This window comes from Eupeodes corollae, chromosome 2, assembly GCF_945859685.1.
Source record: "Eupeodes corollae chromosome 2, idEupCoro1.1, whole genome shotgun sequence".
NCBI classification, from domain to species: domain Eukaryota; kingdom Metazoa; phylum Arthropoda; class Insecta; order Diptera; family Syrphidae; genus Eupeodes; species Eupeodes corollae.
The window spans coordinates 137,418,841-137,433,083 of NC_079148.1; the positions used below are offsets into that span (position 1 = coordinate 137,418,841).

The 14,243-nt window shown below is 32.1% G+C and overlaps 1 long non-coding RNA gene across 2 annotated transcripts; it reads left to right on the forward strand.

Annotated features, from left to right (window-relative positions):
• The first annotated feature begins 12,497 nt into the window (after positions 1-12,497).
• On the forward strand, positions 12,498-14,068 carry LOC129947423 (uncharacterized). 2 transcript variants are annotated; one of them, XR_008781717.1, is made up of 4 exons: positions 12,500-13,058; positions 13,129-13,487; positions 13,547-13,713; positions 13,779-14,068. It is a non-coding gene; the product is annotated as an uncharacterized LOC129947423 (long non-coding RNA). The 2 variants fall into 2 exon arrangements; XR_008781716.1 differs by having other exon boundaries at positions 12,498-13,058; positions 13,129-13,713.
• Positions 14,069-14,243: the final 175 nt, after the last annotated feature.

The window sequence follows — 14,243 nt, forward strand, 5'->3', positions numbered from 1 at the left end:
CGTAGACAATGTTTTGATAAAATTAATCATTTTTTTAAAAATACGTTCGGGTAAACAAAATTACCACTGTGTGTGTTGAGTTTTATGCAAATGTTAGAAAATTAATCAAAAATGAAGCTTATTAGATTGATGGTTATCTAAATATTGAATGAAAAACATTTCAAATCGATGATGGACTTTCGGACAACCTTGATAGTGAGTTCTTAAAACATGCACAAAATTGTTAGGAAGTTCAAACCAATGTAAATTAATCGAACCCGTGACTTGTTTTTCTTGGGCATAAATGGAGTTTTATTCTGACTCTGCAATTGTAAATCTTCAAACGTCATTTTAACAGTTTTTGTCTCAGAGCAAATGTAATACTGAGGTGATTGCGTAAAACAACAAAAACCTTTTTATATTGTTGTAATATTTAGGTTTGCTTGCCTTGCCGGTGGCGGTACATTCATAAGTGACGATTTCCTTTCCGGTAATTTCAAAATGTAGTCATTATTTAATCCTTAGTATAAAGTACATCCATCTAACTTTCTTACAACGAAATTAAAACTTTGGGATTACTCTTACTGACACTTCAGTATCATCTGCTATTGAGAAAGTTCAGAAGACATAAAGCAGTATTCACATGAGCACGACCAACGAACGACGAATGAATTACAAAATGTGTGTTTATATACGTTTGAGGACATATTTCCTCACAAATTTTTAACAAAACGGTAGCAATATAGTTTCGTTTTGATTTATGATGCATATTTTTACATCTCAATATTATACGTTAATAAATTTAAGAAAACAAATCTATTCTTGGCGAAAAAAATTGTAGTTGATACGAACTGTCAAACTTAATTCGCGTTCCACATTATCCACACTCGCAACGATCAAAATAATCGAGCGTAGGTACTTAACCTAAAAAAATCATTCTTGTTTTGGTTTCGGTGGTGAATGGTCAGCTGTTGTCAAAGTCAAACTTCATTCGCGAAGACTTGAAAACTCTCATGTGAAAGAAATGTCAAAATCGACGAATATTCGTTCATTCGTTGGTCGTTGGTCGTTGGTCGTGCTCATGAGAATAGTGCTTTATGGGGTATTATTATTTAGGTCTGTTCGACTGAATATTTTCCTAAGATCAGTTTGTTTATATATTTTAAAATGAAACGTCGATACTACAATTGTCAAATTTTCCTCGATAATTTGTCAATACTGTTAATGTGTTAGAGCACGTGCATAGCTTTAGGACTTAACTTATAACATTTTCACAAATTAAAAACAAAATTAAATAAAAAAGAGTATCTTTTTTAGGTTAAATTAATCAATGAATTGATAAAAATAACAAATCACATGACGTAGCAATTTTCTTTTTGATGTATCACCATTTTATACTAAATTTGTATGTTATTATTATTATTGTTATTATATTGCAGATCTGATTCTGCTTAAATAACAAACTTTTGATTTGTTTTTGTTTTAAATTGAAACAAAACAATGGTGACGAATACTTTGAGTAATACTACAACGTTTTACATATAGTATTGGTCTAATCTCATTCATGAAATCGATACTCTTGGCCTGGGAGCATAAACAATATGTGATAAGTTTATTATGAATGAACGATGATCTGATGTAAAGTACAAAATTATAAATAAACTCAATGACATTAATGTTTGGTTGAATATTAACATGAAGTTTGTTTTATTATTAAACACTTTTTGCTTTGTCATTGGACCTTTTTTAAATGATCGTCAGGTTACAATCAGTAACAATTATTGCAGAGTAAATTTCTGCATCTTTTCTTTAGTCAATGGAACATGAAATGATGTCGCCCTAAACTACAAATTGGTTGTAATAATTAAAACTCTATATTCGGTGAATTCATATGTAAACTGCAATAATTGGGAAAACGACTTTGAAAAAATAACGGCGGTAATTAACGAAATATTATTTTCAAACGTTATGCTGATTAGTGATTTGAACGCGAGAGTAATGAAGTCTTGTGTCAGGAGTAATGAACGAAGTAAAGGGCATTTTGAAGCAATCAAAAGATACCATTTGTAATGGCAGAGGAAGGAAACTGTTAAAATTATGTGATTCATTTGGACTTCGTATTCAAAATGGAACCAGTTCGAGTGGTTGTGAGGGAAACCATACATTTTGTGGAGGTCAAGGAGCATCAGTGATAGATTAGAGATTTTGAAATCAAAGAAACCCCATACTCGGATCATTTTCCAGTGGTTGTTACTTTCCAATGGCTTATACAACCAAATGAAGAAATCTATAACACACTATTACATCCTAGTCTCAAATAGAATATCTCAAGAATCCAGGCATATTTGAAACTTCAATCACACTAAAATATAGACCTCCTTATAGTAAAGCAAATTATAAGGTCATCTTATACCCTCAACAACAAGGCTGTGGAAAAGAGAGCAAATTTATAAAATAGCCTTGGTTTGATGAAGAATGTCAAAAAGCCCGTAAGAAATCCTTTGCATGGTTGAGAAATTTCCGGAATTCCCAAGGGTTATTTAGAACAAACTACTTAGAGGCCAACTCTCAATAAAAGCAACTATGTACAAACAAAAAGAAGAATTATGAAGAACTGCAAGCTTCTAAACTGGCAACTTGCAAAACCGCAATCGATTTTTGGAAACTTCCGTGGGAATTGAATGGTAAACAATTAAACAGGGAAGAAAATTGTATGCATTTTTTATTGACTTCAGCAGCATTCGAGCAGCTCACAGTAATAAATATAAGGTATTTGAAGCAGTTGCAGAAAGTATCTTTTTGTATGGCTCACAAGTATGGGGATGCAAACAGTTTTACACGGTAGAGAAACTCTTAACACATTATGTGAAGAGAATATTTCGTCTGCCAAAAAATACTCCAAATTACGTGATTATGCTGGAAATCGGACTATCACCTCTATTTATAAAGACCCTAAAGATGCAAGCGGATTATCTCTTCCACGTTTTTTAGTATGAACGAATAACAACTTGTTAGAAAACTTGTAGTAAAAGCTGTCTTTCTATCTATCCATCTATTCGGTGAATTTGACCCTATCAACTGGAAACCTGTTCAACTGTTTCTAATATGTTTCACTTTACGTCCTTTTGTTTAGATGTTTTTGAAAAACGTGAACAAGCAGATTCTATCTTTACTGATTTCAGCAGGGCTGTCATGAATAAATGTGAAGACGAACAGAACAAATTAGTTCTGACATCGAATTTATAAACAAACAGAACAAATAGTTCCTGCAGAGAAGAAAGGTGGCGTTGCAATTTTCATTCGAAGAAGAAAAAGAAGACGAAGGGGAACACTTTTTTCCACTTAAAAGTAAATTGAATTTAATGTAATTATTTCTTCGCTTTAAAAACATTTAAGCTATTAATAAATAACCAATCCCGAACTGTTTTGTTTTTCATTAAAACTATTTTACTCAGTCGGAAGATTCTGTCGTAGTTCACGACAAAGGCCTTTGACATAATTGTGTTATAAAACATTATTTTTAAAACTATCGCAGCAAGGTTTTAACGACTTTTTCATAAACTGGATCTCCTCATATTTGCAAGATCGACGTTATAGTGTTCAATTTTGTAATGAGTGTTTAAGTTCATTTGTTGTGAATTCAGGTGTCCCTCAGGGTAGTCACCTTGGTCCTATTTGTTTTAATTATAAATGACTTGGTTTCGATCATACAAAGCTCGTATGTCTTAATATATGCTGATGAAATTAAAATTTAAAAAAAAATAACTCTACATCTGACTGTCTTCTTTTGGAAGAAGACTTAATATTATTCAGGGAATGGTGCAATAATAATCGTCTTGTTGACAAATGTATAAGTTTTACATGCAAAAAAGTTCAAATCGTTTTTAGTTACATGTTTGATTAAAGGACAACTTTAAGTAGAGTTTATGTATTTTCTAAGTTGGGTGTTGCCTTAGATCCTAAACTAACATTAATTGAACATATTAACTTCATAGTTAAAAAATCAAATAGAGTTGTGGGTTTTATTAAGAGATTTGGCCGTGATTTCCGTGATCCATTCCATATGTTTTAAAATTAATTTTTGTTTCATTTGTGAGACCAGTCCTGGAATATGCTTGTACAATATGGTCACCTTACTACGCCATACACGTCACAAGACTCAAAGCCATTCACAAAAGGTTTTTGCGTTTTTGTCTACGATCCCTTCCGTGGTTTCATGATATTCATACATTACCTCCTTATTCACAGAGACTTTCTCTCATAAATCTTCCTTCTTTGACAAATCATAAGATGTGTTTGCCGTTTTGTTTTAAAGTTAGAATAATAAACGGACAAATTTCATCAACGTTAGTTCTTGATAGTTTAAACTTTAGTTTTAGTCGTTCAAGTATAAGTTTCCAGAAATAATTTTAGCAGATCAAAGTATGGTGTACATAGTCCCTTAAATCAATTTATTGAAATCTATGTATAATAAATTTCACTTAGTGCTTTTTTTTATTCCAGTGAGAAACCCACAATAGCCAGTTGTTTGTATTTAAAAATGGGTACAACTGAAAGAAGATCTTTTAGAATAATAATAGAAAAAAAACTCACACACAAATAGAAGAAACTTGTGAAAATCAAATTTTTAAATTAACTTAGCAATTGAACAATTTTCTGGAAATTGAGATTCTATAAAAAAAGTTCATTTAACAATTGCTTCAAGAAGGGGGTTTGTTCGTAGACTGCTACATTAACATGTGGTGTTGAAGCGAGCTTGAAGATCACCTCAATTCTTTATATTACTGAATCGAGTTGAAATGAGTTACTTTGACTAGATTCCCGTCGGAGTCGAGTCAACATTTGAGAAGAAAAACCTGTATGGAGGAGTTATTTTATCAGATAATGCATTATGGTCTGTTTATTTGCATTTTTGTGTACACAAAATATAGTTTTGTTTTAATCAAATTACAAAAAAAAAATGGATATGGAGTAGGTAGCATATTTTTAAATGGTGCTGGATGAACTAATAAGTTCTTCATTGTTTAAGACGAATCAAACTATCTCACTTGCACTTCACACATCGAAAACATAGAAACACCATTTGCTTTTTAGAAAGTGCTGTCAAACACCAAATAGATTTATTTAATCTAAACTGAGACAAACCTTTTGTGGAAACATAGCTAAACTTAATTATCTTTTTTATTGTGTCCTCTTGCAAAATAAGCGCAGTTAGTTCATTTTGATTAACAAAACCAAATAATATCAACAGTAACAGATTGATTTTTTTCCCCAATGAAAAACACATGATTCCAAATGCACAATTACTCAAGGAACACAGCCATCGAAATACAAATGCAATATCAATCGTATCAACATTTGAGAACGAAATCACATAAGATCCATTCGAGACTCGTATAAATGTCAAAAACCCATCCATAGTAAGATTCGACTCTAACTTTTATCGGTGTTATTCATACTATGGATATTGTTTTTGTTATTTATGTAAAATCCTACTATACTATAGATAGATTTTCCAACAAAGCACGTGTATAAATAAATAAACCTTCATAAGCCATGTGATTTTAGACTTCTAGCCTGGACGCCAACACGAAATGAAAACAGAAATAAATAGGTACATACATATGTTCATAATATGTTCAATCAAATTATCTATTTAATGTTGTTAAATTAATCTATGTGATTGCTTTTTAGGGGATTTATAAATGTTCGCCTCATGTTTAGTCTTATTTTGTTTTTTTTTTTATTTATTAAGGTAGACAAATGTTTTCGTTTACCTTCGAAGTTTTTTGACCCATATCTTAGTTTATCGTTCTGTCAGTTAAAGCAACAAAACAATCAATCTTTCCTAGAACATTTTGGATGAGTGCCTGTATTTTTCTTTCATTAACGTTTTTTGACATTGTTATCAATATACAAAAATATAAAAAATACATTAACGATATAGAAATAAAACAATTATTCAAATAAAAATTTAATATACAAAAAATGTATAGAATTAAATAATTAAGCTCTTTTTAGATATCACTTATTTTTTAAAGGTGCAAAGGTTTGTGCAACTCAAAACATAATTGATTGAAAAGAAAATATAAAGTATTAGCGAGACTTTAATATTTTTAGTAGTACTTAGGTCCGGTCGCCTGAAAGACCTTTTTGGAACCATTTCGACGTGATTTTAAGGGATTGTTTTGTCAAGATAACAATCTAAAAGCCGGATGCTTAAAAAACATATAAGGAGTTCAACCCTGCATAAGAGTTAAAGTGTAAAAACGTGAGTCTCATTATTATTGTTCTTTTAGTGTTAACCTGAAGATAAACAATACAATTGTTCGGACTTACTAAGTAAAACATATTTCATACTCATCGACGACGTCTCGAATTAAAAAAGTGATGGAACTGCTCTAAATTTGTAAACAATTTTTTTTTAAATTAGTAGTTGCGAGTGAAAAATAATACAATGTCAAATAACTCACCTCAAACTATAAAATGTGAATATAGCCTTAAAAATTTAATCACGTGAATTGTATATTCGATTTCCGATTCCGTTCGATTCCCTTTCACACTGCGTTTGCATTCGGGTGAACTACATTATCCTATACCAATTTGACATTCACGCAAATATTTGTTCATGTGACAATGTGAGAATGTTGAATAAATTGCTTTGATTCATAAAAAATTAAGTTTAGTCAATCCAATTGTTTAATTTGTGTAATTTTTAGAAATGGAAGGTATTGGACTTTTTATTCCAATTGTAAACAAAGGAATAAGAAAATCCTCAAACAGAGAAATGTTAGAAAGTCAACAAAAAAAAATGAGCCACGTCTTTCATTGGTGGTCCTAGGAGGTTGAGCCTGTCTCTTAGGCTGTTTCAAAATTCTCGGAGGTTTTCGAATTGTCATTTTGCATTATTTTTTGCAATATCTGTATTTAATTTTACTAATAATTCAAACCAAGGCAGATAGTTAGTTCTTCAAGTGTCATACATTTTAAACATATAACTTTACTTTACTAACCTCACCTTCAGTTGATCGTGCCAAAAACTATTATTTTCTACAAAACACTCGTAAGGCAAGCTACAAGTCCATCACAACTTGTATTTTGTAATGTAAAAGTAAAGAAATAATAATTATTCGTTTTCAAATTTGACAAGAAAACCCTTTCATACAAAACATTAAATGAAGTTATACAGAAAATAAATACATAAATTACAGGGTAATAAAGTTAAATTTTCAGTCAAATGAAAAAAAACATGATCAGCTATCATTTTGACATAAGTAAACTTCACTTGATAGTTAGGGAGATTTTCCTTCACTTACTTTACAGTCAATTTTAAAATAAAGTTGTTTAATGGGTGCGTTCAATCTCGTGTTGGCTACGCTATCCTAGATCTTGATATACCTCATTGAACGAGTTGCATACCTAAATTGAGATAGCTGGCAAATAAATAGAAGCAACTTTCAGCTGTTCACTAAAAGCAGACAAATATTTACATTTTGAGGTCCAAAAGTATTATAAAACTAAATTTTAAAAAATTACCGAATTTAAATTCATAAAAAAAGAGAAAACATTTAAAATCAATTTTTGGTTCCTTCAAATCAAATCCGCACGTTGAATTAAGTGTTCTGTCAGATCTCATATATGCCAGATATTATTGAATAAGTTTGGATTCCTTTTTTAACATCCCAAAAATGTATCTGGATACACTATGGGTCGAGATTGAACGCAGCTAATTATACATAAGTTTATATTTTGGCAGCTGGCCAATCAGATACTAGAAACTTGACATACCTTCAAATCTCTTCAAGCGTATGAATCTGTCCATTATTTTCTTAATTCTAATATTTTCAAACTTGTCAAAAAGTTGTTTATCTGGAAGCACTGTAGATTAAAATACAAATTGCATAAATATATTTTTATTTCATCAATATCCAATTTATTCATTGATCCATTTAGCAATAAGGTAATAGGCTGCTATTTCAACCTAAGGTATTTACTACCCCCGATAACCCAATATTGTTCAAATTCCTGAGATCATGTGAGACTATGGGGCTAAATTATGGAAAATCTTATATTGCGGTCGTTTAACTGAATGTTATTATTATTAAAAATGGCAAGGTCAAATTTTGTGTGTTTTTTAAGACAGCTCAAATTACTTTGCACTGACTCAGTGATAGATCAACAGACTTAATACCTCCAGTCGAATGCCATAATCAGATAAAGTGATAAGTCACTGGACATCGCAGTCTAGATAGATAGGCTAGTCTTGTCTTGTCTATATCGTGGTTGTCGCTAGGGGAATTTTAATTCCTTATAAAGAAATTCAGGGCAGAAACCTTCTTCTTGTCTTAAGTAAATACGGACAATCATGCAATACCTCTGCCGTATTCTCTTATCTGCCAATGGAACTAACATACAATTGGAACGTAGAAGTCTCGTTGCGATCGTTCCTACCTACCTGCTAAGTTTTGATTTAGAAAGAACATTTTTTGATTTGTTTTTTTTTTTTTTCTTAATTCTTGGTAAAATAAAAATGTTTACTATACGTTTGCGTTGAATAATATCAATAAGAAATCATAATAATTAGGTGATAAATGAATGTGTCATTGTTTTCTCTATCAACACTCTTGAGTCTTGACAGTTTTAATGTACCAGACTTTTTATAACACACTGATGATATCAGGTGAGTTTTATTTACACCGAAAATTTGCTAAAGATATTGTGGAAGGATTTGGGGTGAATTTTATTAGTTCTTCATGTTTGTTGTTATGTTTTCTAATAAAAAACATTGTTGACGTACATATGAAAATAATTTTCAAGAATTGGAATACCTCCTACGTAGTTTATGTACATACGAGTCTGGGAAAAATGACTAAAATTATATTTTTAGAATGTTCCAATATTTTGGGAGAATATGATATTGTTCATTCAAAACATACGTGATATTGTTTAGGTACGTGGATAGTTGGCTATATTTTTACTGGATAATTCAATATTACACTAGTAAAGTGCATGCTTTGAATTACCAACATTATTAACAACCTATAATATACCGAATTAATACTTTTTCTCTATAACAATCGTTAACAAGTTCCGTCCGCAAAAGTTAAGATTAGGTCTGTTTTTAACCTTGACCAAATCTTCAAATTGTCATCAATTGTTGCCCAAAGTGTTCTACAATTTTTATAGTTTTGGGCAGAAAAGAGTGCTTACAAGAAAGAAAAAATGTCCCCTCTGATAAATTCTGGCCAAGAAATTTCGTTGGGCTAAAATTGTTGGTCTCTCGATTGTCATATTGTGGGACGTAAATTGATTGTTATTCTTTCGTTTTGCTTCGCATTGATTGAGTGTCAGACAATTTAGCCAAGAAAATGTAATATACTTTTTTTGCAATTTTTATCTCTCTAAGAGAAAATTCTCCCCACTCTTCAAAATTGGACATACTAACGATTTCCGCACGTAAATGAGTGTGTTTTTTCCTCAATAGCCAGATTTGTGTATATTTAAAAATTGGCACAACTGAAAAAAAATCTGTCAGAATAATAATAAAAACACACAAATAGAAGAAAGTTTCTGAAAATCAAATTTTTAAATTAACTCTTGACCAGTTAGTCCATTTTCATTAACAAAACTAAATAATATCAACTGGAACAGATTGATTTTTTTCCCCAATAAAAAACCCATACATAATTCCAAATGCACAACTACTCAACAAACACAGCCATCGAGATACAAATGCAATATCAATCGTAGCTACATTTGAGAACGAAATCACATAACATCCATTCGAGACTCGTATAAGTGTCAAAAACCCATCCATAGTAAGATTCGACTTTAACTTTTATCGGTGTTAATAGTACTATGGATAGATTTTCCAACAAAACACGGGTAATCTTGAGAACAAACCTCTTGTTTCGGAATGTAATAATATGACTTCATCTTTTTATATAAAATCTGTAGCATTATCATGGAGCTTTTTTTTAACGTTCGCTGTAGCCTCAAGGTGGCGTTGGAAGTTATATATACCAAAGTTATGGGCCGCCCATATGAAAACACACAATGACAAAACGTCATCACATCCCTTATAAACTCATTGGGCTCATTCACAAAGCTGGTGACTACTTAGTCAAAATTCAACTAGCTTTGTGCATGCAAAATTGCACTTTTAATGACAAATACAAATATATAAATAGGAAACATTTGTATGTAAATTCAATAAAACCAAATAGAAGATGTAATATGATTGATTTACATTTGTATTTAAATACCGAAAGATTCATTTCCTTTTGAATTCTTGTGTCCTTACCAAGCAGCTGATTGTGAAACGTCAAAACCAGTGTGCTCTCACTTTGTAGCCGAAGTTTTTAAACTACATACGTCAAAGGGGAAATTTCAACTACTTTTGTAGTTGGATTTAGCCAATCAGAATCCCTTGACTACGTAGCCACTAGCTTTGTGAATGCGACCATTGTTGAAATGTCAAATAGTGACAATTTATAACGATCTAAAACTTAGAGATCAGTTCCTTTTTTAACTATTGTCAATAATGGTTCTTAAATTTTCGGGAAACAAGTTAAAAGTTTTGAACTGTCAAAGGTTTGCCTGAAAAATAAGTAGTGCCCATTTTTTGGCTTGGAAGAAAACAATGAATTTAAAAGTTTTTGGTCATATTAACAAATTACAAAATATTCATTATAAAATATATCAACCAATTTTTTCGTTGATTTCTCTCTTTGCTTTTCATCCTTTTGTTTGTGAAGTATTTGATTCACAACATTTTTGGTCATTATCTCATCAATTTTTATGAAAATTCTCAAGAAATCAGCTTCAATAGTTTTTACGTTGTTTTTTGCGATTTAAAGATATACAAATAATTGTTGATGCTGGTAGATTGACAGCTCAACAATTTACTTACTTACTTAAGGTGGCGCTACAGTCCTGTGTGAACTAGGGCCTCACCCAACTTGGAGCGCGAAACTGGAGACATTTAGCTAGGTACCGAGCTAGATGGAGAAGTTGTTTGGGTGAGAAACAGCGGTTAACAAGAGTTATTCTTTGATTTATCTCAGCGCTGGTGTTGTTTTCTACGTTTACAGCGGAGCCTAGGTAGACGAAGTTCTTGACTGCCTCAAAATTACGTCTGTCAATGGTGACGTTTTGACCAAAACGTCGGTGTTGTAGGTCCTTTGTGTCGACAACATGGACTTTGTTTTGCCCTCATTAACCGTTGCACCCATTTTTACCGCCTCTGCCTCAATACTCACAAAATACCCCATTGACATCACGCTGAGCTCCGGTTATGCCAATGTCATCAGCATATGCTAGTAATTGGACAGACTTTTGAAAGATAGTGCCTCCAGTGTTGACGTGTGAGCTCTGACTATTCTTTCAAGCACGATATTAAAAAAAATCGCATGACAGCGCATCACCTTGTCTGAAACCTTTTTTTAAATATTTAGAAAGGTTCTGTTAAATTGTTTTCAACTTTTATGGAGCAGCGTGAATTCTCCATGTCACAAACGGACGAGTTTGGCAGGGATACCAAAACTAGACAACAGCAATTTGCCAGTTTGAAAAGTTACAGCCGCTCAAATAGCGGTCTATTTAAAATATGACTTCTTATTGCGAATTCGCTTACAAATAGCCTAGTACGCTGCTGATGCGAAACGAAAATTCCCATACAAAAATGACATAACGAAATAATAAACGAAAAATTTCCCTGTGCTTTTCGTTTTTCAGTACGCTGCGCTCATAGAGGAAATATATTATCTAGAGTCCCGACTTAATGGGTTTGCTCTCTTTCGGCCTACAAGCTAAATTGGGAGGATTTTGTCCATAAGGATAAGCATGTGTTAGTGGTCCCGTGCATTTCTTATGGGACCAAGCCATTATGAATGTAGTTGTTATGGAATTTGTGCCCACATTGCTCGACCGCGGGGGAAAAAACTATGAGGTGAACTCAGACGTTCAAAAAAGAAATCCGTTGAATTCAAAAATTGAAAAATGAATGCAATATTTTTAGAAAAATTAATTTTACAACTTCTTTTTAGTGAAAACTGTGCTAAAAATAATATTTGAATGCTTTTGGCACACAAATTCTATGTATTTTATGAAAAATTTCGCTAAAAACAGAAAAAATCGTGCTGAAAGTATAAGCGCACCCTAGAACTGTAATGCGAACGTATCCCAATTTGAGTTATGTCAAGTTTTGACAGATCAACAGCGAGGTGAGTATTTTGACAATTCTACGAAAATGTAAACAAACCAAAATTCAGTATCAATTAAGCAAATGAAGGTAAAACAAAATATTAATTTATTGAAATAAAAATATATATTGAATTTAATTTAATCCTCAGATAAAGAAGAAACCAAGGATTACGTTTCAACAAGAAAAGTGGAAGTGGAAGCCCCGCGTAGGAAGCCAGCAACGCCGACATATTTATTGTAGAGTGAATAGGCACAAATTGAAGGTAAATGTGTTCATATTAATTTTTAACTCAAATTATATGAATATTGTTTTGTTTTGTTTTTTAGTAAAAAATTACACTGCTCAACAAGACTGGCGAACGAATCGCTCTATTCTGATGGCTTATATCCTCAATGTTAACCCTGTAGGAATGAGAAGGCCGATTACAGCGAAGGGATCGATGTCGCAGAAGTCTGAAAAGCTTCGCTTTGCAACCTTTTTGACATGCTTCATTGGACGAGATGGATATACAAGTCGAGAGTTGTTATAAAGTCGAGGAATCTCTTTACTTGGTGGTCATTCATAGCCAAGCCAAATACAAATACAAGTTGAATTAATTGCAGCGTGTGATAGCAGTAGCACATTCACGTAATGTGCCACCATCTTTGCAATGCAAAGCACTTCTTTCAGCTACGGATAGCCGAAAGATCGCAATGTATGCAAGTCCTTCCTCATCATGTGAACAATAGTTAATTTAATCTACAGTCAGTTTTTCAAGACAGTACCTACCACCGAGGATTGGACAATTGATCTGATTCACTATGTTCTTTTTTGCAGAAATGCACATTTGAATATCTTCCTTTTACATTTTTTGGCGAACTCTGTGATGTAGTTGGTGAGGATGTGTTTATAAATAATAAAATAAGAACTATCTTAATTTTCGCTTTTTCTAATTTAAATTGTAGGTCTCTGGAATTCAATTGAAATACCTTCCTTCATTCATGATTTATTGCTTTCAATGCGTCAATATCTTTAATTCAATTCTGCCTCTTGTTACCAACGAAGAAGGAGACAAGTTCGGAAAATCTGCTGGCGATGGTATTTTGCTGGACGAAGAAAAAACGTCGCCTTTTTCTCTTTATCAGTTCTTTTTGAGAATGCCAGATTCTGAAGTCGAAATTCTTCTCAAGTCGTTCACGTTGTTCAAGTAGTTTTATCCCACTCTAAGAAATTGCATTTCTCATGGAACAACACAAAAAATCACCAGAGAAGAGAAAAGCACAAACGATTCTAGCTGAAGATATGACGCTTCTAGTCCATTGAGGTGATTTTTAATAAACAAATAAATCACTTCTTTTAGCTTTTTAAGTTTTTCTCTTTCAGAGGCGGGTCTAAAACAAGCCGAAAAAGTCACTGAAGCGCTCAACAAGTCAAATGTTGAAGGACTAGGTGAACTGAACTACAACTAAATCCTATCGTTAAGATTTTTCCAGAGCCTGGACTATCCATTCTTGATATGGCACTAAAAGCTTAATGTTTTACAACAGAGAGTAAGTGAAAAGTGTTATGTTTCTGCTTGAGGTAATTTATTTTATAATTAAAAATCTTCTTTCAGCTGATACGATGAGAATCATCACAGCTGGGGGTTCTATATCAAGCAATAGCGAACTCAAAACTTCGCAGTAACATCACACTAACTCATCACCACAAACATCAGATACCATTTATATTTATTAGTTCAAAATGTTAAATGTCTCCTTTTTGTTGGCAAGGATGATCATATGAATAAAAACAATTTGTTTAGCTTATATCCATATTCAATTTTACATTAATTAAAAGTCATTAATAATAATATTGTATTCTTTTTTGTGATAAAAATAAATAATTTGAATCATTAAACATGTAGACTCCCTGGTTTGTTAATCATGTTTATATATTTTTTTAAATACAATGAATTAATTCAAATATGTTTTTAAATTCCATTCGGCACTCAACGTTATAATTGGTGGTAATTGTGATGATTTCCAAATCTACAATATTTCGCTTAAATTTGTTTCGTACTTTTCATCTAATCAAATTT